The sequence below is a fragment of the Dunckerocampus dactyliophorus genome, chromosome 14, assembly GCF_027744805.1.
Source record: "Dunckerocampus dactyliophorus isolate RoL2022-P2 chromosome 14, RoL_Ddac_1.1, whole genome shotgun sequence".
Classification (NCBI taxonomy): Eukaryota; Metazoa; Chordata; class Actinopteri; order Syngnathiformes; family Syngnathidae; genus Dunckerocampus; species Dunckerocampus dactyliophorus.
The window spans coordinates 7,606,703-7,632,985 of NC_072832.1; the positions used below are offsets into that span (position 1 = coordinate 7,606,703).

At 40.8% G+C, this 26,283-nt stretch overlaps 1 protein-coding gene across 6 annotated transcripts in view; it reads left to right on the forward strand.

The window, feature by feature from the left end:
* The window catches only part of LOC129194443 (Kv channel-interacting protein 2-like), a 128,878-nt gene that overhangs the window by 73,765 nt on the left and 28,830 nt on the right, over positions 1-26,283 (forward strand). The gene's annotated exons all lie outside the window — the stretch shown is intronic.

The following is a 26,283-nucleotide window of genomic DNA, read 5'->3' on the forward strand; positions in this document are numbered from 1 at the left end:
GTGCTATAGATCTTTAATATTTATCTTGTTAGCCTGTGACTTTGCATGCAACAGCTTCAGATTTGACCTTGTCAGTACAATGGATCATTTTAGGCTTTTTGATGAAGAGCTGATTCAGCATGTTGTCAATGTCCTGTTGAAGCTATCAGTATTTGTCCTCCACCGCGCTTGTTTCTCACTCACACAGAAGGTCACACACATACAGAAGACATCACACATGATCTCATTTAGGTTGTTTAGACTTCTCCCATGTGCACGTACTGTACGTGCAACAAAAGGTCAGACACGGCTATTAGTATAAATGCATTTCTGACATTTTACTATATAATGGGTGCATGTTGCAAAAGGATCAATAAATAAATTCATCTTTTACATGTTTTGGCTCACAGTGCTGTGTGTTTAGTATGTAATGTGCCCTGACTGATAGGGCTGAACAATGTAAACTACGTAGTCACTATACTGTATAACAGGAAACGATGACCAGTAACTCCTGGACAGGTCCTGCATGAATTATGAGATAATATTTTATCAGTTGGCGTCATAACCCATCCCAGCATGCTGCTCCACCTTCAAGATATCATTCATGTCATTTTACGCCGTAGGAAATAATAGAAATTTCAATAATCTTTTCCAGGGTCAAACTGTGGCCATCAGAAATGTTTGCTAACTGTACTGTCAATGTTTTAAGTAGTGCTTTTTCACATTCTTAACTCATTCAATCCCAGCCATTTTTCAAAAGACAACCGCTTCCGTACCGGCCATTTTCGACGATTTTGACATATCTTTCAAGGCACACGGAATGTTGTGTTCTATGGCTATACAGTCTTTAAACATGGAACCTACCAAAAGAAAGATTAGACTCTTTCATGACTCTTTCCTGTTCTTTAGTAATCAGCAGTAGAACACAGGTGAGTTTCAGGAAAATATCAGTTCTCCGGCTTCCTCCCACAGTCCAAAAAAATATGCACACTAGGTCAAATGGAAACTCTAAATTGTCCATAGGTGTGAATGTGAGCGTGAATAGTTGTTTGTTTATATGTGCCCCGTGATTGATGACCGTAGATGAGTCCAGGGTGTACCCTGCCTTTTGCCCAAAGTCAGCTGGGATAGCCGCCAGCGCATCCCCGTGAGACTAATGAAGACAAGCGGCATAGGAAATGGATGGATTGATGTAAATATGAATGTAACTTATTGTTGTCATATATAATGTCATATTACAGTTGCCCATGCATTAGATTATTATATTTTTCCTCACAAATTGATGGATAATAATTGATGGATTTGAAATGAGAAGTGAAGTGAGAATGTCAAGGTGACAAGCAGACATTCAAGTATTTGTTTTTGAAGAAATGACAAAAAATGCTGGGATTATCCTGTTGCATGATTAGACGATGTTATTCCAAGCCTTTTGCAGGTCACCTTGAGTTTAACACTGCCTACTGAGCTGAAGTCACACAAGTTTTTTTGTTTTGTTTTGAGTTTTTTTTTTTTTTTACAAAAAATGCAATCGTTTATAGTTAGCCCACTGTGGTGCATCAATGATTTGTCTATGTTTTGTTTACTGTGGCAGTAAGTTATTACCTCATGTGCCCAAGTGCGAGGGCACTAGGCGGCGTGCCAAGATCTACTTTACATTAATCTTTAGCGTTCGAGGCACAGACATGCTCATGATGGGATGATGGCACACACTTGGCACCGTCTCAAATCTGCTTGACACCTTCATCACTGGATTGGATTTGTCAAGGACGTTTAAAAGTCACACTACTAAGAAAACAAAAAAAAACTTAGTCTAACATTAACAATGGATGCTCCCACTGTGGGCGCTCTTTGAACTATATGTGCATGTGTGCTGTCCTCTAGTGGTGGCTGATTGAAGTTGCACTTATGTCATGCAGTAGGTAATGCATTACCTGCACAATATTCTCTGTGTGCAGCCCTCCCTCCTGTGTTATTTTGTAATTCTCTTTCCTCTCCACATTACACTGGCCTGTCTTTCTACACTCCAACCTTCTTTATCATTCTCTTTCTTCTCTCTCCATTCAACACCTGCTAGCTGGCACTCAGGGATATATATACTGTATATATATATATATAAATAAAAAAGATAGTTTCTCTATGTGATTCAGGGCATGAATAATACATTGTTTATTTCAAACCTCGCGTACAAGACTGTCTCTATCTGTCTTATTTGGGCTTGGGAAGTCTGCCTTATGCACAGTGTGTATTTTTTCCTACCTGGAGCCATCCCTGAGGTATATTATTGACGGGTTCCGTCATTGCGTTTAATGATGTATCAAGCTTCATTGCAACTGCTTGAATTGTGACGACTGTGTGGAATTTATGGTTGAGTAATTGCATCTTGACGTAGTTGGAGCATAGTGCACCGCTTTGCTGTAACCAGCAAACGCGCTGTTAATTCAGTCTTGCTGTCATAAGAAGCTTGGCGTGAATCAACTACGGTAAGCTGCGCTACATCCAGCGCGATTGTGCTCTGTGCAACAGTAGCATGGAAACAGAGGTTCAGAACTAGTTGTTTGTTTAAGCTAACTAGGGGTGTGACGAAATCTACTATTGCGATATTTAACCCTACAATGGAATGTCGATGCGCTCTCGCTCCATATCTGTTTTTTTATTATTAAAATGTGTGCGTGTGCATGCGTTTGAAATTTTATGACAATGTAACAATAACATGATCCCCGCCGAGCTATTATCAAATGCACTTCGGCCACCTTGTGGCCGTTTTTATGGCTTGAAAGTGCTCTGAAGTGAAATGCAGTAGTGGAGAGTTGCATCATCACGGCTTTTTGCCTCTCATGCAAAAAAAAACGTAAAAGATGTATAAATACGTTGTTGGGATCGGGCGTTCGGGAATATAAAAACGTACACATACGTCTTTGGTATTGAATCAGTTAACTGTCATTGAAGTGTAAAAAGAAGGATAGTTTTTTTCAGGACAGGGAATGGAAGTCGTTGAAGGTGACTTTTAATTTAAAAAGTACTCAGTATTAACACATACTGAGCTTGGGAGTTGACTCTTTTCACATTAATACTTATTTCAGCTGACTTATCAGTGTGTGATATGTTCTTTTATCATTGATTTGGACTTATGGTTGCTATATTTAGCTTTAATGTCCTGAGCAGTCAGGACAGAGATGAGTGTTTCCTTTTCCAGTTTATGGTTATTCAGGGTTTCTCCTAGGAGTTTTTGAAGCTGTTGTGGTGGGCTGCATTAAAATACAGTCTCTATAAACGTTTTCCACTGTTCTACCTCCGCGAGTAGGGCCCTGTGATTTCCGCGGAATTGCAGAATTGGCCAATAAAAACAGAATCAACTATTAAGCACTGAATCTCGCGGAAAATTCACACAATGTGAATGAAAGGCTGTCATCGTAAGGGGAGGGAACGTTTGTGCGGGGAAGTATTTACCTGGCGGACCGCTCAATCGTGGCAGAATCTCATCATGTACACTTACCCGGCCCCTCCCAAACTAAACAGGTCGAAACGGCAGAGAAAAAAAGTCGTAAATACCTTTGCCCAAGGCCAAAGGTCACATAAGTACCCCCCTTTCAGTTAATTGGCGACTCTAAATTGTCCATCGGTATGAATGTGAGTGTGAATGGTTGTTTGTCTATACAGTATGTGCCCTGCGATTGGCTGGCGACCAGTCCAGGGTGTACCCCGCCTGTCGCCCGAAGTCAACTGGGATAGGCTCCAGCATGCCCCCCCGCAACCCTAATGAGGAGAAGCGGCCTAGGAAATGGATGGATGGCAAAATACCCACTGGAACTGTAGGGTGTTGATAGACACGTGTGTCAAATTTGAGCAACATTGATATAAAAAACATGGCTGCCGGCAAGCAAACGTCTGGGAACAGGCGGCACGTAGCAACAAAGTGTCCGTAAGTCATCGACCATTTGTTTAATGATTATAAAACGTTGCTCATGTCTGTATTACGTGTATGCTAGCATGCTTTCCAAAGCATTTTCAGATCAATCCATAGGATGCACAACAAATGGCATTTGCAGTCACCAAACACACTTCCGCTTTGATATTTTGTTTATTTTTGTGGTTGTGGTTTTCCGTAGTGTGAGTGGTTAAATGTTTTACTTTTCAATAATTATTGTTTAATATCTATATCCGAGATTTCCAATAAGAAGTGATCATTATTATCGTTATAAATACAGACTGTGCAGGCATAAACAGTACCTAATGTTTTGATAGTGTTGGACAGCTTTCAACAAATCCATGTAGATTCGTCCTATTGTGTCCACTAGATGTCCCCAGCAGTGTGGTTACACATTTATTTAAAATAAATGCGACTTCAGTAGCTTTATTTTTCCTGCTCTGCACATATTCCACATCATGTTCCATTATACGTCTGTATTGATCGTGCGCGGGGGCTCATCTCACTGGGGAGGACGTGTTTGGCCAGACGTCTACCTTTATCGATTTGAAAGAAATTCTGTACGTTCATCCGAGTCCTCCCATGACTCATAAGCACCAGGAGAAATTAGGCGTGAGCGTTGCAAACACTCTTTTATGCTCCATATAGGCGATGACTGCAAAGAGACAAAGCAGCAGCAGCTTTTATGGATGTTATACTGTATTATGAACTAGATGAAAATGCCTCTGGTTTTGAAAACTGACATAAATCCCCTGAACCTCAAATGTCCCCAAGGCCTCAAATGTGACATGCGCGCCTCAGATTGGGCTGCTGAAAAATGTAAACCTCCATTTCATTCCCAACGCTCCCTGCTGCACTGTACCTATCAGCTGACTTGCTTCCCCGCAGTGTTCACATGTTATATTTAGTAAGCAACAGCAGTAGAAATTTGGAAAAATCAATGAAGCCTGAAGGGAGAGACGGAGGAAGTGAAGCAATTTGTTTTTCCTTTGCAGCATACAGACCGTCTAATGTCGTCGATCTTCTCACCGCCGCCACGGTTTCTTTTTTTTTTTTTTTTTTCCCTTCTGAAGGACTTCATTATTCAAAGAGGTCACAGTCACTTGCACAGCCTCAGGCAACAACGGAATGTTTAAAAGGACTGAGGGGAATTTATTACCTGTCCTATATTTATGATTTTCTTTGGACGTTCTCCCTTCTCTAAACTACGGGATACCTTATAATGCAGCTTAAAGCTTAGATATGCTAGAAGGAACAATTTGTAATCACTAGAATAAGATAGCGTTGATGGGGGGGGAAAATGTGCCCACTAAAGTCGCAAGAACTTGGGAATTTCAACATCCACAGTTTTACAAGACTTTACAATACAGCTCAGCAAGCCTCAGAGGATCAACTCCGTCCATGTGTTTTGCTTTTTCTTTGGCTTTTTGCGGCCTTTCAGCAACACTCATTCAAAAAGGCACACACATAGACCTTCAGCGTTTACTGGGGCGGTTTGCATCTGAGTGTGAAGCTTCTGGGATGAGACTCAGCACCTCCAAATCCGAGGCCATGGTTCTCAGTCGGAAAAGGGTGGATTGCTCCCTAGAGTGTTGGGAATGAGGTCCTGCCCCAGGTGGAGGAGTTCAAGTATCTCGGGGTATTGCTCACAAGTGAGGCAAGGTTGGAGTGTGAGGTCAATAGGCGGATCGGCGCAGCGTCTGCAGTAATGCGGTGGCTTTACCGAACCGTCTTGGTGAAGGAGAGCTGACCCGGAGGGCAAAGCTCTCAATTTACCGGTCGATCTATGTTACCACCCTCACCAATGGTCATGAGCTTTGGGTCGTGACCGAAAGAACGAGATCGTGGATACAAGCGGCTGAAATGAGTTTCCTCCGTATGGTGGCTGGACTCACCTTAAGAGACAGGGTAAGGAGCTCAGTTATCCGGGAGGGGCTCAGAGTAGAGCCGCTGCTCCTTCACATCGAGAGGACCCAGTTGAGGTGGCTCGGTCATCTAGTCTGAATGTGTCCCGGACGCCTCCCTGGTGACGTGTTCCGGGCATTCCCAGTCAGGAGAAAGCCCCGGGGCAGACCGAGGACACACTGGAGGGATTATGTCTCACAGCTGGCCTGGGAACACCTTGGTGTCCTCCCGGTGGAGCTGGAGGAGGTCGCCGGGGGCCGGGAAGTCTGGGCTTCCCTACTGAGAGTGATGCCCCCGTGACCCGGAAAATGGATGAATGGATGGACCCACATACTGTAGCAGCCTATCAGACAGTGCAGCAGACTGCCCTAATGCTGCTCAATTTAATAGCCCAACGAAAAATAATGAAAACCAGGACATTTTCATCACTTTCTTAAAAAAAAAACAAAAAAAAACAAACAAAAAAAAAACCCAGCAGAGCCAGGACAAGACGTGAATTTGGAATTTGTCTTATCAGGACGTTTGGTCACTCCAGTTAAAAAAGTACTTTTAGTAATTCCTACTGGGAACTAGACATGGGCCCGTATGATAACCTTTGGCAAAAATATCACAGTTTGACGATTTCACTGTATTATAATTACAGCTCTAAAATGTGTTATTTTGAAATATCTTTATTGAAAAGAGAAAAAAAGTTGGGTCAACACTACTGCTGTTGCTACTACTACTACTACTACTACTACTACTACAACTACTACTACTACGGGTAGTTTGTATGTGTCTTGTCTGAATCGTGTGTGTGTGGCGTAAACTTGTAGTCCGATGGCGTCAGTGCAGCTGTCACAGCTGCCACACGATGTCCACTTGTCTGTTCCTGCGGTTTGCCTCGGAAGGTCAATCACAATCCACAAGAAAAACAACAATCTCCACACACCAGGAATAGCAACTTAGCTTAAGTAGCTTCCATTAGCACCTACAATGTGCTCACAGTAGGCCTGCGACATTTCTGCTAAAACTATGAATATCCACTCGCGATTAGCATTAGCGTTGTGCTAATCGCTAGTTAGCAGTCCCTTTACTCACTTTGTACACACTGTAATAGTACAACATTCGACAACACTTCCACAGCCCGATTTTGCCCATCATCCACAATCCTTATGCGAGACGTGAACACACACGTCTTTCTTTTTTCTGTGGGTTCTAAAAGATATGGAGCCAAAGTTGTTTTTAAATTTATTTTGGGATTATGTGTTGCTGGAACGCAACCCTAACCATCCATCGGCAGATTTATCTCAAGTTCAGAGAGAAGCCTTGTATTTTTAAGCACAATATTATTAACTACCTTATTACTTCTAGCTAGTTAGCACATTTATACAGCACTTTGGTCAACGTGGTTATTTAAAAAATTGCCTTTATATATAGAATTGAGCATTAAGAGGTTGTTTGGATATCTATAAGTTATGTTTTTTAGTTATTATTATATTACTCACTTATATCTTAACTTGAGGCTTCAGCATTCTATTTATTAGGCAAGTCAAACCGTTTTCTAACTCAACTTATTTTAATAGTTATACATTAGTTTGTACTTAGTACTTAGAAGTTTGTTTCCTTTGTCTCATTCATTTGTGTTCTAAAAGTCTTAGTAGCATATTGACAGTCAATCAGCTTTACAAACTTACTTGATGGTTGATGAGGTGGACATAAACCCTCACAAACACACTGGTTACACGCCAGCTGATGTCCCAGAAGGACAGAAGTCGTCATGGTCGTTGTTGTTGGCGTACGGCAACACCACACACTCCTACTCAACTAATGCATATACAGTATTTCTTTCAAATGCATTGTCATCTGGAAATAGATTTTTTCTATAAATGCACAGACTGAATTTTTAATAGTGAATAGTCCCTACAATATAGCCCTTTTTAGAGTTTTCTAAACCCGTTATGGTATAGATAGATAGATAGATAGATAGATAGATAGATAGATAGATGCCTTATTAATCTCCAAGAGAAATTCACGTTTCGAGCAGCGCTCCAAAAATCATAATAAAGTCATAATAAACAATCAAGGCAAGACAAGCGAGATCAGAAAAGAAAAATAAGAAAATGGAATAAGAATAAATACATAAATAAACAATATGAAACAGTTCACTTCCAATTTGTAGTGCAATAATACATAATAATTACACATAATAAGAATTATTGATAATAAGGTAGTAAGTCCAGTCCTGTGTGTTTTTAGCGCTCCCCGACCGCACGTCAATGGCTAAGTTGTAGTCGAAGACTAAATAAATGTACATTGTAATGCTTTTTTTTCTGTGGGAGTTCAACATGTCTTTAAATCAGACTTTCCATCCTTGACCCCGTAAGCTACGTGAACATGTTTTTGTAGACTTAATGAAACAGGAGAGAAAAGGAAGGAAAAAGCAAATGAACAGAGGACACATCTGCAGGTCCAATCTTTCTGCGGCGCCAGCTGGAATGAGGTGGAACATCCGGCGGGATCTGAGAGGCGCTCGCGGCTAATAAGGAATAGATGCATTCCTTTTTGCCTCCTCGCTTTGTCCTTCCAGTCATCTTTTACGTCCTATTACTGTCATTCTTCTCCTGACCTTCCTCCTTCCGACTACCTAAATGTCAACTGTCCAATAAATCGCTGGGCAAAGAATTTTTATTCATGTATTTTTGTTCAGGTGGTTCAATATTTCAGTGTTTATATCAATGGTGTGTGCAATCGGAGCTCAGCCTCAATGCAGTCAGGATACATTAGTGCCACAAGAGTAAAGCGAAATAGGACTGCTCCTGTTTGTTTGCCCTCACGCCGTGTGGAGGAGCAGCAACGACACTTAGGATTAGGTTTCCTGTCACCTTGTGTGTAGTGTGTGTGTGTGTGTGCACGCGTGTGCGTGAGTCCATAGGGTTGGCCATGTTGTCCTCGGTGAAGCTGTTGCTGACTTATCTTGTAATGAGGCACGCTGTTCAATAGTGTTGGAAATATGGTGACCATGCTGTCAACAAATGGAAAGGAAAGCCGAACTTTCTCCAACTTGGCGGACAAGCACAATAGCTGTAGTCATTTTCAGCCTTATCTTTGCAGACTGTCCCTTACTATAAAAAGAAAATCCGTATTATAGCATGGATTATGAATTATGGAGTGGCCATACGTGCTAAAACTACATTTAATGTTATGTTGTCAAGTTAAGCGCCATAAAATACAGCACATGCTTTGGGCCTATACGATTGTTCATGTTCCAGTTAACGCTTCTTCAGCTTACTGAGTCGCCGTTTATGTGGTCTACAAAAGCAAATATTTGTCGGCGTGTATAATTAGCGCTGGGTAAAAAAAAACAAACCATTAACACTAACTGCTATGGCTGTAGGCAACCTCCTGATGTTGTTTTTATTAACTCCACAAGATGGCAGTAGCTGCATCTGAAGCATCATAAGTGGTCAGCGCAAGCGCCAGCTTTATCTATCTCAGGGGTGGGCAAACTACGGCCTGGGGGCCACATTTGGCCCTCCAAGCGTTTGAGTCCGGCCCGCCAGTTGCTTCCAAAGTATTTCATTTAAACTTTTAACATACAAGCCGGCGAGATGACAAGCAAGTAGTCAGAATAAGTCAACCCGAGACAACCTTTTGATGGTTTAAGTAGATTTCAGACGCAGCGAGCCGAAAGAAGCAGCCAGTGGCTATGGATCAAGCGCAAGGACCCTTCCTGGGCTCAAAGCAGAGGGGGGCACACACCTGGGACGCCAGGTGTCACCGATGAGCTATCTGGAGGTGTCATCGAAACACCAATGAAGGAGGGTACCCCAAATTTTGAAACCCACCCCCTCCCTTCCTGCCCTTATCCAAGGTTGGGGTGTGGGAGGAAGGGGGGAGGCTGAGCGACGAACCGGTGGGCGGGGCAGTTTTTGGTCAGGATCTCACTGCCTAGCTCACTGACCCCCGCCCACAACTCTCCCACAGGCATGACTTTACTCATTACTTTACTCATGAATGGGACACAGGCTCAGGCTTGATCACCCTGTAGTTGGCTGCCTTTGATGAGTGTTGAAAGACTGAAACACCCACTGATTCAAAGGTACACTACTGATAATGTGTCCCAAAATTTACGTACTTCCCACGGCTGAGATAAAGTTTCCACAACACTGTCAATATCCACACCTCATGTGATTACCATCTACTGTATTTGCACAAAGGACAGTTTCCATCAAGTCCTGTGTATTTACAAACGCAGCAGTCATTTTACAAGAATAAAGTCCAAATACTGCGACTGGCTGGCGACCAGTCCAGGGTGTACCCCGCCTGTCGCCCGAAGTCAGCTGGGATAGGCTCCAGCATACCCCCGCGACCCTAATGAGGGGAAGTGGTATAGAAAATGGATGGATGGATGGATAAAGTCCAAATAATAAGAGGACAAAGTTGTAATTTAAGGAGAAAAACATTTTTCACAAAAAAAGATTATTTTACCAGAATAACGTTGTCATATGATGAGGAAAAATTACGTAATTTCAGTAGCGTAAAGTTGAAATATTAAATTAAAAAGACGTTATTTTTACAAAGTTGTAATATTATGAGAAACAAACAAAGCAAAATAAAGTTGTCATTTTTGGAAAATTAGGTTGAGGAAAAAGTTATAGTATACAAAGTCACAATATTACAAGAAGACAATTTACAAGAAGAAAGTTGAAATAGTTGGAAAATAAAAAAAAAAAAAACCCAAAACAACAACAGCAACAGAAATGAAAAAACAGCTGTCATTTTACGGGAATAAATTCAAAATACAGTCAAACTTGTCTATAGCGGCCACTAGAGGGAGTCTGCAAAAGTGGCTGCTATAGACACGTGGCCTCTATAGACAGGTTGGCGTCCAGTTTGAATGTTGACCAGTAAAGGAAAAAAAAGAAAAAAAAAGGGAAAAAAATATTAATAATAATCTTGACCAGTAAATGGCACTGCGGATTGCTGATAAAAGTTGTACAGCACTACTAGGCTTGTTATTATCATGGTTCATGGTTTTAATCCTGAACATGCATGAGTCAAACAGTAGCACATCACATAGTACAATTCACAATTTTGCATGTCCAAAAAGGAGTAGGAAGAAGCAAAGCTTATTTAATCCTACCCCTCATCAGTTTCACATCAGTTTCAATACATTTATTCACCTCTTGTTCTTCCAAGTGTACTTTGTAGGTCTACATGACAATGTAGTGCAATCATAGCCAAGGTTTTTACTTACCAAAAGGAAGCTAGAGGCTTAATAATAACTGATAAAATACTTCAGTTAAGTACAACCGAACTCAGTTTTGCTCCCGCTGCCGCATGCATGCTAGCATATGTTTTTTTTTTTATTGTAGCGTCGCTGGGAGCACGTCCTGTTCCCAGTCTACTTTGCGGTAATGTTTTGGTGCAAATGCTCTTAAAGTTACATGTTTGACCAGGAAATAGCAAGCTCAAAAGAAGACGGCTTTTTTATGTGGAACAATTGACAGTTTGTGTGGATCTTGTGAATGATTGTGACTGAGCTAGGACTCAGTAATTAAAGTCTACACATGACGGCTTCATTGATTGAAAAACGAAACTTTTTCGTGCATGAAGCTTCTACTTGAGTTGGTAATTTGGCCGCTATATGCAGTCAGATATTGACCAAGGGAGACAAAATGGGTGGCTGCTGGCTGCGTTGGACAGGTGACTGCTATACACAGGGTCTATAACATGAAAATTTGCTGGGGGGGATTTTTCAGTGGCTGCTATAGGCAGGTGGCCCTTCTATAAAGGTGACCGCTAAGACAGGTTTGACTGTATCTAATAGTCTAACGAAAAAAGCTCGCAATTTTAAGTAGAAAAATAATGTTGTTTTAGTAGCGCAGAGTTGAAATATTAAATAAATTGTTTGTTTTTTTTATAAAAATATAATATGAGAAAAACTAAATAAAGTTGTGATTTTTGGAAAAATTAGGTTGGGGAAAAAGTTATACTATGGGAATCAAGTCAAAATATTATGGGAATAAAGTCGTAATATTACGAGACCCCGGCGTTTGTTTGCGTTTTGTAGACCACAAGCCAGCAACTATAGGAAACTATTCAATGAATCAAAGCCTTCATCGGAACATTTACAGGAATAATTTCTAGTTTTGATGGGTCAACACATGCAAAGTTATTCCACTGAATTCCATTCAAATTCATAACTTAAGTTTGTGTTTCATCTCATTTACTGTGACATCTCCTACTCATCCCTCTCCTCTTCTCCTCCTTATCCACCGCCTCTCACTCAACCCCTCCACCCCGCCCGCACAATACCGGCGTCCTGACAAGCGCTGCCAAAGGAACCATCAGCGCAGCACATGCCCAGCAGATTCTATCGGTCGACAGGACCTGGAGGAACTTCAACTTGAGCACTGGCACTTCACTCCAGACTGCTTAGTTGTGTGTTGCTCTGTCCAGTTGGAGCTTGGACAAATTGGTGATGCACAAACTTGTACATTAGGATTAGGTTACTTTGAAGAGGATAAAAGTGATTTAAAAGTTAGGCGGAAGAAGACCACCCCAGTCTTAAGGGATATACTCCTGTGGCTCAGTTTCGCTGGTTTTGTGTTTCTGGTCGAAATCGGCCTGGTGCGACTCTGCAGCGTTGTGCGATGAGCGACGGCGGTCTACCAAGATGTTGACTCTGGAAGGCTTGGAGGTGATTGCTGTGCTGGTGGTCATGGGGCTCTTCATCAAAGTCCTGGAGCAGTTTGGGATGTTTGAGCCAGTCGGTGGCGAAGGTAACATTTTATCAACCCTTTAAAAACGCTGAAATATTTGTGCAGAAGTTGTTGACTGACCATGCTCGCGTGAAGTGATGCTTTCATCTGCAGTGCACCGTTGTTGTGGTCCCGGGCGTGCTGCTGTTCTTGTCTGAGGGTTTGGGTTACAAGCGCAACGGGACATGCGCCATACTTTCTCTCCATCCCCACCTAGCTCCCCTGTAATGTGAGCTGTGTGTGAGGCCTCCCTCCGGCCCTGGGGGTGTGTGCTTTTACCCTTTAATCAATAACACTATGAACAGAGTGGGCCTGAGTGCTGTGTGAGGGCACTCGTCTCGCTGAGGAGATGTTGGCCCGTTCTCTTTCAGTGGGACTTGGACTAAGAAGCAAAAGTCTTGTTTGCACTACCTGTAAAAGATCCATTTTAAAAGCCTATTTTAGTTCTGTATAAATGCCACAAACCTGGAATTTGTGGGACAAAGTCAACCCGGCAACTAACACCTTTGAAGGTATTTTCAGGGCCCGAACAGAGGTGGGACACTGCTGTAATGCATCTTCCCTGGGCCTGTAGAGGTACCTTACATGTCTGGATCCCCACTTCTGAGGCGAATACTTTGGCTTTGTTGTAAATTAATTTAAATGAATTAGTAACACAAGAAACACGTTGCGTGTGTTTCGTCTTTCACTTTTTCGTGTGGGAATTGGGAGTTGCGATGCATACCGCCTACCAACAGATAGTTCCAAATACAGTTGTAGTGGTCCAAATTAATTAGTGGTGAGCCGCTACAAATAAATGTACGGTAAACACTGGATTACATGTAATACATTTTCTAATTAAAGAATCATGGGCTATTAATTGCTAAGTCCTACCCAAGCAAATGCAAAGACTTGCTTGCTGGCGGCAATGTTTTTCAACCAATCAAATTTTACAGACATGTGCTTGTCAGTCCTCTAAAAAGTCCCTGTCGTGGTGATTTAGCTTATCACCCTAGCGTTACAGTAGGTGTCCTGTAGAGCAGGGATCCCCAAACCCGGGGCCGCGGCCCAGTACCGGGCCCTGGGTCATTTGGTACCGGGCCGCACAGAAAGAAAAAATAATTTCCACTATTTCAATTATTTTTTGGATGTTTTATTTTGAAAAGTGGCTGGATTCTCTCTGTTACATCTGTTACGTCTCACTTGACGCATGTCCATTGTGCGTGTGCTAACTTTATCTCATGCCGCACAGATAGACTACTACTGTATTTTTACCATTTTTCTTTCACCTCATATTTGGTCTCAAATGCTGATACTATGTGGGAATGAATAAAGGTAAGTTTTGATGACTTATTGAGTGCTAATGTGCACATTTGTCTCAAGTTAATTCATGCTAGCGCACTGCCTTTTACCACACACGTCAAACAGCCATGTAATCATCTCTCTGGAAAAACTTGGCTGGAACTTGAACTGGTGGATGGTGGGTCGGCATTCATTTTGTGCTCTTAATTAGATGTTATTTATGTCTTAGTTTTGCACAATACAAAATAAATAACATAAATTAGATCGCTATAATCTACTGCTGTAGAGCAGTGGTTCCCAAACTTTTCACAGCCGCATGCCCCTTCTGACATCTGACTGCAAGTCATGTACACCCTAGATAGATAGATAGATATAGATAAATACTTTATTGACCTTATTGAAGAGAATTTCACATTTCATTTAATCAAAAAATAAAATAAAAAGCCAAAAGCAAGACCTGAGACTACAGAAACAAATGAATATGGAACAGATCACGTCAAATTTGCGGTGTAATAATAGTTCAGACACTGTTTGTGAGAGTGCACCATTTTGCAATGTGTTGGTTATAGTTGCCGACCAATTTAGAGTCGCCAATTAACCGAACATGCAGGTTTTTGGAATGTGGGAGGAAACGGGAGTACCCGCAGAAAAGCCACGCACGCACAGGGAGAACATGCAAAATCCACACACGGAGATTCAAACCCGGGTCTTCCCGATCTCCTGACTGTGTGGCCAATATGCTAACCCCTAGGCCACCGTGTGCAGTCCCATGTGGTGTATTTGTCAGACAAATAAGTGCATGTTTTGACAAGTTTTCGGGAGTAGATAAATTAGCGTACACGAGCAACACACTACCAGACGCTGGTAATGACACACAAAATATGGCAAATTGTTCCCACAAAGTTTGAAGTATTACAAAATGTTTCACTGAGATGAATAATCAAGATTCAGTGGGAACTAAGTCGCAAAACACAACCCCTGATTGATTATTAATTGATGACGAGGTGTGTCTCGATGCTTTTAGGTCATCTTGTGGTTGAATAAACCTCCATGCAGTTCACACACACTTTGTCATTCAGACCATTTCCATTCTTCAGCACGCTGGATTAAAAACGCTCGTCAAGGTGTGCCAACTGTCCTTGTTGCCCTTTTGCACACTGCGAACACAGACACACACACCATTACACAAGGAGCATCTTTTTTTCTGCATATTTTGAGCATTCATTAAGAAAAACGACTGCATGAGCCAACTCGCCAGTGAATACTCAGATTAATGAGGTTTTTTTCCCTATTGAATGAAGAAGAATTCAGATGACTTTATTAGACTTTCATTGTTCGTTTGCTCGAAAGATGGGGCACTATTCTCAGCTCCATACACTATACACAACACATTGCATATCCTGGGCTAACATGAAAAACCATTGAATTTATACCATATTAGCTGGATGGTGTATTCATCTCATTTGTCTGCTGTAGCCCCTCTATTAGAAATGTGTTCTATAATTGGCTGTGACATTTTCTGTTTCATAGTCGTAATAGTTTGTATATTTGTTCCATCGTATCTTGAATAATACCATACTGGTTCTTTTCAGTATGTTTGGGCCCTGAGCATCTGGGGTTTTGGAAGGTCCTGAGCAGGTGTCAGGAGGCAAATTGACATCTCACCAGTTTTTGTGATTTGGTTTTTGGTGTTGAACCTTCAGCATTCCAGTTCCCAAGTCCAAGTCCTTACAGCTAAATCCTAAGCTGCTGCTTCCCCTCGGCGGCAAGGTGGAAATAAAAGATTGAAGAGACTGTGAGGAGAAGGTGCACAATATACAGTATGTAAGGTGCTCAGCAAGTTTATAAGGAGCTAATGGCTGGAATGTTGACTTTTATGAGGTGGAAATGGATGTATGGACGTATGCCTGGGGAAGCAAAACGTCACAGTCGTTGCAGTATACTTTTCTGTCTTCCTTTTTGCAATGATGGCTTTGTCTTTGCACACCATTTACAGCTGTGGTCCCCAACATTTTTTAATCCACGACCACGGCGGCCTAATGTTAAGTGTGGCGTATAGGACGAAATACATAACAGAATATATAGCGGTGGGTCTTTTTTAAAATGACCACTGACTGCATTAAAAAGGCTGTGTTACATCTTGTTTAACTGAACTGAACAAAAGTCTCAGAAAAGTAGCTTCAGATTAAAAGCACATAATGAATACTCACCATTGGCGCGATCCTGGAGTTTGTTTTCCAGAGAGATGATATGGTAATAACCTTCATCAAAGCTCATCTTTATGCGTTCACACCCAGCACCACAATTTGGGAACAACGATAAGGCGAAAGCAGAGCATGAAAAATATACGTTTATTTGTGACGGTGTCGGTGAAACTCTCACTTTGTCTCCGAGCACACAACTATGGTGCTGTCAAGGACTGCTGGGAATAAACACTGCGTAGAGCAATGAAACAGAACGACCTAAACCTGGAAAAACTATGGGCTTTTTAACTTTTCAATTCTTTTTTAACTTTTGCCTCAAACTATTGACACATCGCTCAAATCTTGGCTGTGATCACTGTAAACATCCTCTGTCTTGTGCACCGCCATGTTGGTTTACCTGATCTATAGTATTCCGATGGCGTCACTTCCGGAAATGAGGCTGAACTGCGAGAGCTAGTTCGTCATGGCGGGCGCCATGGACTATAAATGTAATTTTTCTGAATTGGCCCTTTGCTTTCAAAAATTCAACGATGTAGAACATAATTACAAACAGCATATAACATATTTAAGCAAAGTTGATGGATCATGAAAGAAACAACCCATTATTTTCTGCTTTGCAAGTATTCATTTGTTCACTGCTTTGTTTCATATTCTGAATAATAAATTTGCAGATTTAGGTACATGCTGTTGCCACTATGAGTTGTTTTACATTTAGGTAGTCAAAGGTCTGCCTGTTTGTTCTATAAATAAATACGAATATCAGAAAAATGCAGCATCACAAAGTCAAAAACGGGGTGCAATACTTATACAGGTATGCTAAATCCATATAAAAAAATAAATTGAGGGGAGCAAAATAGATTTGATGTCTGTGCTTTTATTCATTACAGGTTTACTTATTTTTTAGAAGTATATAGATAAAAGTTTATAGTGACCTTACACCATTGGAGAGTCCCCGTCGGGATAAAAATAACACAAATATGAATTCTAAATGTGAGAAATTATGAAACAAAAGTAGTATTTTGGAACTTTGAGTCCAATGGAAACGATGCGGGTTGATTGTAAGATGCAGTAAGTACTATCAGTCAGTGTCCCCATTGACACACCCAGTAAAAGGTTTGTGTGGTGTGTGTGTGTGTGTGTGTGTGTGTGTGTGTGTGTGTGTGTGTGTGTGTGTGTGTGTAGTCAGGGGTGTTTATGCTTATCTGTTGACAAAAGAACCAGCGAGATCTCAGCGGTACACAGTCAGGCTCAGCAAATCAGTTTTCCATCTTCAAAGGACATTCCCATCATGATCTGTGTGTGTGTGTGTGTGTGTGTGTGTGTGTGTGTGTGTGTGTGTGTGTGTGTTTGTGTCAAAGAGAGAGAGGGGGAGAGAGCGAGAGAGAAAGATTAAGACATAGAGATAAGTGCAGGTAAATTGCTTGGCAGCCGTTAGGGCAAATCCACAAACACTCCATTTACTCTGATTATAATTGCCCTTCAAAAGCCAACTTATAGAAAAGTGTTTGTGTGCGCGTGCCTGCTACTGTTTTTGATGAGAATACAGGAAAATCAAAGTGTATGAATTCCTAGGGATTATTTAGAGTTACATGCTTGTGGTCAACTTTGTGAGGAGTAATAAAAGTAGTGTAAGTGTAAAGTAGGCTGTCCTGGTTGTCCTTGTCTGAGGCTGCTGCCCTCTGACGGCACACCAGCCACAAGATGAGAGCCTGCTACACAGGAGGCTCCGGCAGAGGACATGCAATACACAATTTGTTGTATCCTTAAAAATCTTGTCTCTCGCTTTCTGTCTTTGTATCTTTGTCTTTTCCTCTGCCTCTACAGTATATCCCTTAGTATGATTAGAACACGTGTGTGTGTGTGTGTGTGTGTGTGTGTGTGTGTGTGTTTGCGCTGGTTTTCCCATCTATGGGACAGGATATCTAATAAATCCATTTTTTGTAACTAATTTGGACCCTCTGAACTTGTTGCAGAAGCCTGGCCTTAGTTTTGTTCGGATTTTTAATTGGTTTAATTAACGGTGCATTAGATCTAAAGGCGGGGAAAAATTTGATCTTTTTTTTCAGTTTGGTTTAATTGATGACATTTTCAAGGAAAACCACACTTTTTAAAAAATGTTGCCCATCATCCACAATCCTTATGTGAGGCATTTCTGTGCATTCTTGATAGTGAAAAACTGCTAGCACAAGGCAGCTAATAATGCACACACTGGGGATTTACCTATTCCGCTAAAAAACCCCTCCAACATTTTATTGTTTTATATACCGTACATGCTGTGACCATGTAGCAACAGCAAAAGGCACGTTCAGGATAGCAAATAATACGTACGGTATTTTGGTCATTTTAAGCATTACCAGAACGTCTTTCCTGTGCGCATTGATTTCAAAGCCCATAATAACTAACGCTACCTCCATCAGTTGGGGATGTCAATCGCTCTGCGATAGACGATTCCATTTGAATCTTGATACACAGGTAACGAAACGATTCAAAAACGATATTTTTTTCAAAACAGAACAATTTGATACGATTGGAAGCAGTGTACAAATGATACGATTGGATTCGATAAATGTTTGCTGATGTAGATATTTGTCTTGCGTTACAAAATAAAGATGCCAATTACATGAAAGTGTCATTCTTACAGTATTTTCAAATATGTAAAAGCGCACATCATGTCCCCAGGCATGCTGTAGAGCACTGGCAAAATTAAAGTAAATGGAATAACATGTCAAATATATATATCGTTTAGACGCAGAACAAAAAAAGACTTGCTGAATGAACATAATCAATCTATCTATCTACAGTATATAAAATATAACAATGAAAAAACATAAGTCTTAACCTTAAGTCCAATTAATAATACACAATAAATAAATAGTGCGAAGCCCGTTAAATAATGACACATCTCTTCCAAGAACAGATGAGTAAATAGACGTATTTGTCACATGAGTGCAATGAAACTGCTGTTTCATCTTAGAAAAGTAAACAATTCCATACTCAAAATGTCATAACAATGCTAATTGTACAACATTTCAGACTGAGCATAGTGTTTGCAACACTCCAAAGTAATCAAGTTAGAAAGCATAAAAGATATACTCGCCTCTGTCGGTCTGGCTGGTCAAGTTTGCACCTTTCTTGAAATTAATCCAGAAACGTTCCAAACTTCAGCGGGATTAGACCGTCTTGAGACAGGCTGGATTTACCCAGAGGATGATGTGTTGTTGTTGCTAATTACCCATCTATTGATGTGTTGTTGCCAGTCGGCTAGGCGGGGCGCTTTGGTCCTAGCTAGTTAGCCGGGGCGTTAGCATTCTCATCTTCAGCCATGGCAAGTTATGGCGCATGCGCGACAATCCTCTCACGTCGTTTAAAAGACACTGTCGACCGATTGCTTCTTTCGCGATACCCGGTGCATGTCTCCACCATCAATTAATCTAAAGATTTATGGCTGATTGTTATCGATCTTGCAGCGGTTTGTAATCGTCCCCTGCTCAAATCGGATATCCGGTCACGTCGGTATATCGTTCGCATCCCTATCATCAGCGTAGAAAGCTCGTTTGCTATCACTAATCATGGCAGACTTCATGAGGCCCACGACTACTTTTTACTTTTACTCCCCCCAGGCAGAGAATAACATTGCTGGGTGCTAACAGATCAAGCTACAGTGAAACACTATGCCATTCTCATAGCTTTATCATGGAGCACAAGTGCTAAACGTTTCTTGGACAAAATAAGACCATAATTAAACGGTCACTGTCTCTCACTGCGATGCCAACTGATGAGATATTTCAGCACAAGAACTGTGCTCCCCGTTGAGCTGTTAAAATCAGCATAGTCCTCGGGTAAAAAAATGCTTGGAGCATCGAGCTGAGTCTTTAAGTTGAGAGCCAGTATCCACTGCTTCAGTCTGTCTGGATGTTTAGTTCGTATGGTCAGTTTTATGCCTTTTTAATGTAATTTCCTACCCATTCATTTGTGGAGATTGTGGTTGCTGCTTTGCATTGTCAGGAAAATGGAAAATGTTCGAAAAATAAGCATCAGCATAAGTGTGTTGATTTCATTTATCAAGCCTAGGGAAGTTTACTGATCAAATGTTCAAATTGTTTTATTGACAAAGTATTGTAGGTTGTATTTAAGCATTGTCAGTAAGGCAAACAGTTGGACGCAAATATCTGCCGAAACAGGCTGCCACGGGAATTGGGCGTAAAAGAAGTTTGCACATCGCTGCAACTTTGCTGATTTAGGCGATGATTTCAGCTTCTGGAGGCTGTTTATTATCTCTTGCTTACTCTGATGCTGGGTTTTCTGTCTCAGTCAAGTGCAGTACTGACAAGCCTTGCCGCGGGATTTACCCGCATAAAACATTAATGCACCGACAGTGGCTATTATTCACCATGTCTTACAGCAGCAACAATGAAGGCTAAAGGTTGTTGTCATTAGACCGTCGATTTCACTGTCGGTATGATCGTCACTCGTGGTTGTTACCTTACTAAATGGTTTTCTTTCCTTCAGGCCAGTTAATAGATTTGCTGAAAATGGTATTCTATTTTAATCAAACCTTCCCATTGGTTAGATGTTTCAACATCTAACTTTTGAACAGCTGAGATCCAGTTAGCCACGACAAAGTTTTCTCTGCAGTATCGACCTGTTGGGGATGTTTATCAGATTTATCTGCTTGAAACAGGAGGGAAGCTGGTGCTTTTGATTTGATTGGAATGCATTCAGTGGATTGCTGTGCTGTGACCACTTCTCATCACTTCAGAACACATCATGCATTCCAGAAGTTCAAGGAAATTACTCAAAGTATAGGAACTTGTAGTTTGCCTTGCAAATATGAGCGGGTAGCGCTCGTGTGTGTGTGTGTGTGTGTGTGTGTGTGTGTGTGTGTGTGTGTGTGTGTGTGCATGTTTGTATGTCTTGGAAATCATTAATGGTTATGATCTTTCATTTCAGGTCTCTGAAGGTGAATTCACATGAATAAAAAAGATAAAATAGCTCAGGTTGAGCAGGACCGGGTGGCTCATTAAATGTCTTACATTACACTGCCCTCTCCAGGTGTCTGACTACATTGCTGCTATATGGGTCAGGGGAAAAAAAAAGTATGAAATTCCTCTTTGTGTTTTGCATTTAAAATCATCAAACACCCTGTTTGTTGTTTTAAGAAAACATTTTCTAAACGTGCCTCGTGGAGTCATGATGTTTGATAAGTTCATTTTACAGTTTTGCCAAGTAAAAACATAGGAGCTAAAAAAAAAAAAAGCTAAAAGCATCACAACTTTTTCCCCTTAACAGAACAAAATATTTCTGCTGCCAAACAAAAACTACCAGCCGCAATCAGTCATGATCAGTAACGAGAACTCAATAGGACTTAGCCTTATAAAGTTAAAAACATTCTGGAACCTTCAGCGGCACCTATTCAAATATCTACTTGACTGGATGTATACACTGCATTTGAGTATGTAAATAAGAGACCAAGTCTAGCTTCCTGTTTTTTTTTTAAATATCAAATAAGTAATTGAAGGCCCAAAGTTAATATCATAGTCATGCTCATGGAGAGCGTACGTCTGACCTCAACGGTACATGTCAGTTTTAATGCAATATATCAGTAAATTAGAATTTCTAATTTGGCTCTTTTGAAAAGGGCACCCAGTGAAGAACTAATTAAGAGACTAGTAGTAACATCTTTGTGGTGTTCTTTGGCGTTCCCTTCAGCTCTAAATGCATAGAAATACATGGCCCATATATACTTTATCTACAGTGGTGTGAAAGAAGTGTTTGCCCCCTCCCGATTTCTTATATTTGTTTGTCATTTAAGTTTGTCAAACTTAAATGTTTCATATTCTCAAACAAATGTAAATATTACTCAGCGACAACACAACTGAGCACAAAATGCATTTTTTAAATGAAACTTTTTATTATTAAGAGAGAAAAAACCTTTACATGGCAACGTGTGAAAAAGTGACCGCCCCGCTGTTGCGCCCCCAGAAACAAAGTAATTGAGATCCCTCATTCTGGAAAAGGTTGTAAAGCCATTTCTAAAGCTTTGGGACTCCAGCGAACCACAGTTATCCACAAATGGCGAAAACATGGAACAGTGGTGAACCTTTCCCAGGAGTGGACGGCCAACCAAAATGACCCGCAGTGACGACTCATCCAAGAGGTCACAAAAGACCCCACAACATCCAAAAAACTGCAGGCCTCACTTGCCTCAGTTAAGATCAGTGTTTATGACTCCACCATAAGAAAGACACTGGGCAAAAACGGCCTGCATGGCAGAGTTCCAAGACAAAAACCGCTGCTGAACAAAAAGAACATTAAGGCTCCTCTCAATTTTGCCAGAAAATATCTTGATGAACGCCAGGACCTTTGGGAAAATAATCTGTGGTCTGACGAGACGAAGGTGTGTGTCCCGCATTTCAGAAAAGAAGAACATACCAACAGTAAAACCTGGTGGTGGTAGTGTGATGGTCTGGGGTTGTTTTGTTGCTTCTGGACCTGGAAGACTTGCTGTGATAAATGGAACCATGAACTCTGCTGTCTACCAAAAAATCCTGAAGGAGAATGTCCGGCCATCTGTTGGTGACCTCAAAGCTGAAACCAACCTGGGTTCTGCAGCAGGACAATGATCCAAAACACACCAGAAAGTCCACCTCTGAATGGCTGAAGAAAAACAAAATGAAGACTTTGGAGTGGCCTAGTCAAAGTCCTGACCTGAATCCTACTGAGATGCTGTGGCAGGACCTTAAAACGGCAGTCGATGTGGCTGAATTACAACAATTTAGCAATTTTAGAGCGCTTTAAAAGACTCATTGCAAGTTATTGCAAATGCTTGATTTCAGTTGTTGCTGCTAAGGGTGGCCCAACCAGTTAATTAGTTTCGGGGGGCAATCACTTTTTCCACACAGGGGTAGGTACGGATTTTTTTCTCCCTTAATAACACAGTTTCATTTAAAAACTGCATTTTGTGTTGTCATTGACCAAAATTTACATTTGCTTGATCTGAAATATTTAAGTGTGAGAAATATGCACACAAAAAAAGAAATCAGGAAGGGGGCAAACACTTTTTCATAGGACTGTAATATATAATATCTCCACATAAACAATGAATTTACTTACAAAAACAAAAACAGACCAGCAATCAATCAAATTTTGACAAATTCTCATAACAAGGTCATGCTTAAAAACCTTTTTGCAGTATTAAAAATATCCTCACAAGCTAATGATTTATGCAAATGACTCTCTAATTCTCTTATCTAATTGGAAACACTATCCAATTTTGAGCATCATTTGTCAGTGACCTCCTCAGAGTCACATGTACATGCGCGCACACACACACACACACACACACACACACACACACTGCACACTGTTTCTCTCTGTTAGACATTTTAATCATTTTGGAGGGGAATAATTGCTCAGGTAGACGTCTAAATGTGGAGATATTTCAATTATGTGCTGTGTCTGCCTTCAGGCAACTCATGTGACTACGAGACTAATCAAATATGACGTGTTAACCCAAAATTGAATCATTATGGGTGTGAGTGCGTGTGTGTGTGCGTGTGTGTTTGTGTATTTGGGGTGACAACAGATCAGAATCTCTCTAGGGGTGTCTTGCAGATGTGTTGTACTGCATCTTAAAACAGGTCAGGCTAAAGTAAGATCCTGCAGTAAGCGCTTCAGATACTTCAAAAAGTCCTTTCATGTAAAGTTCATTTTTATGGCTCTCTTGTATGCTCTCCACTAGCATCTATTACTATTTCAGAGACATAATATTGGTAGGAGTATGACAGGAATGTCATGGTTTTATTTAGTGGCTCTGATGTTAACCATAATTGTGCCCTGTGAAATGATTTGAAGTAGAAGTTATTATTGCTGCTACACAGATAATACTGACAACATAGAGGAACTTTGGAAATCCAATAACGATCAATACCTTTCGTGTCCACCGCCGTCACACTTGTTAATTAGCATAGGAAACACCTTCAACACCTTCTGTTTAGCTTCTAACACACACAGCAAGAAGCTTGGCTATAGTTATGGGGCCAAATTACTCCACGTGAAAAAAACGTCATTGAATTGATTATGTATTGATATCTAAACAACATGCGGTGTCCAATCATGCTATTGTTGTCACTGACGTGAAAGTTTTGTGAGTGCAAGATTTTATCATCTTACATGTTTGTTTTGAGTGATGGAACGCTGCAAAAAATAAGCATGTTTTGAGTCAGGTTTTTATTCAGCAGGCTCGGAGAAAGTGTCATATACTATTTGATCCTTTCTCACCGTCCTTCAGACATGCAAAATATTCAAACCAATTGTAGACAGAGTGTTATTAATTTCCTAATGTTTTCCTCTTCTTCATTGATTCTCAAACTGTAGTACCACTAGTGATACAGTTGTACTTGGTAGAGTGGCTCCAGTTAGTAGAACTCAGGAACTCTCAAATGAAATTATTTTTGAGACATATGAAACAATTGTACAAATACAAATTTATTAACCAAAGACTCACTGAAATTAAATTGAAATAAAATGTCCCTTTGCTGGAATATCGATGTTTCACTCAACCTTTGCAAGTACAAGCCACATATTCAAAGCTAAACCGTGATGGTAAGCGGAGGTACTTGCAAAGCTAATTATTTCCAGGTGGTACTGGCAACAAGCTTGTACAGTCGTCCATCGGGCTCCGAACATCGCTCCCGCGCTCTATTGTTGGTTTTTCAAAAATTTATTATTTAATAAATGATCGCTGTGTCGTGGTTGACGATTGACTGTTATTAGATCAACTTTGAAAGATAATTCATATGAAGTATTCTGGTCACTAGGTGTCAGTCATGTTCCAATGATTAGATATAACCTTAACACTGCATGGCATCAGCCATGGCATGTCCGAAATCCATCCATCCATCCATTTTCTGTGTCGCTTATCCTCATTAGGATTGCGGGGGTATGCTGGCGCCTATCCCAGCTGACCTCGGGCAAGAAGCGAAGTACATCCTGGACTGGTCACCAGCCAATCGCAGAGCATGTCTGAAATCATAGAGTGCAAAAAAAAAAGTTCTCCTCCTACTCCGTGTGGAAGTGGTACGTTTTTGATTTCTTACTTTGTCTTTCTTCCCCACTCCATTTGAAAAACATTTTTAAGTTTAGAACAAATAAATTGGATACTAACTAGTTAACTTGGTAGCATGTTATATGCTACGAGCCGTAGCCTGTGCAATGTGATGTAAACAATAGAATAGGAGTGAAAAGGTGACTATAGGGGTGTTATTTCATGTCTACAGGGCTCTAATACTGGTAAAAAAAAACATATTTAGAAAGTCATAAACAGGTTTTCTATGCTCTAATTACAAAAATATTCAGTTTATTAATTTTGCTGAAATTCAGGGGCAGGTCTGGAACCAATTAACCACGATAAACGAGGGGCGACTGTCTCATCAGTGCAATAATTAAAGGTGAAATGAGTGTCACCAGTAGTAGAAGGGACATCAGCAAGAGGACAATGCTATAATAATTCATTGATAGTTGAAGAAGTTGGTTAATTGTGTGTTGTTAATTATGTCATGAAGCAACTGAAGCAAAATGGAGGGTAGGATTAAATAAGCTCTGCTTCTTCCTACTCCTTTTCAGACATGTTGAACGCTGCAACAGTAAACACGTGATGCACCTTCATTTGTTTCACTTGTTAAGCAAGTTTTTACCAAATGAAGCTTTTACTAAATGGGGTGCATGACTTGGCTGCAACCTGCAGAGGCACTGTTGATGAAGTCTCAAATAGTTTGCTCTCTAAAGAAGACAAAAATATTCAGAATGAGTACTCCCATCTAGGGGTGTCTTGGACTAGTTGACAAGTTGCTTCGGAGGAGTCTGATTCGACAATCAGTCTCGCCGTCGAATCATATAAAAATGTCATGTGATCAAGTTTGTACCATTCTGACTACATGCGGGGTGGCCCCAGCTGCAGCTGAGCACAAATTTTGGTTTGTTTTGAATTGGTTCGTTTATGTTATAAATAGCCTATTATGATTCAAAAACAGCCTAATTTGTGTTAATAAAGAATAAAAAATGACGTGTGTTTAACAGAAGACCTATACTTACTACGCATTAATAAAAATCACCCGCTTCAAGTGGTACAATCCAAAGGAGCGCTAGATTTGAATGCTAACAAGACAATCAACATCTACAGACATATTGGCTCATAATGGCTGCTGAAAAACATCCAAAGTGTGGAAGTATTTTCAAAAGGTTA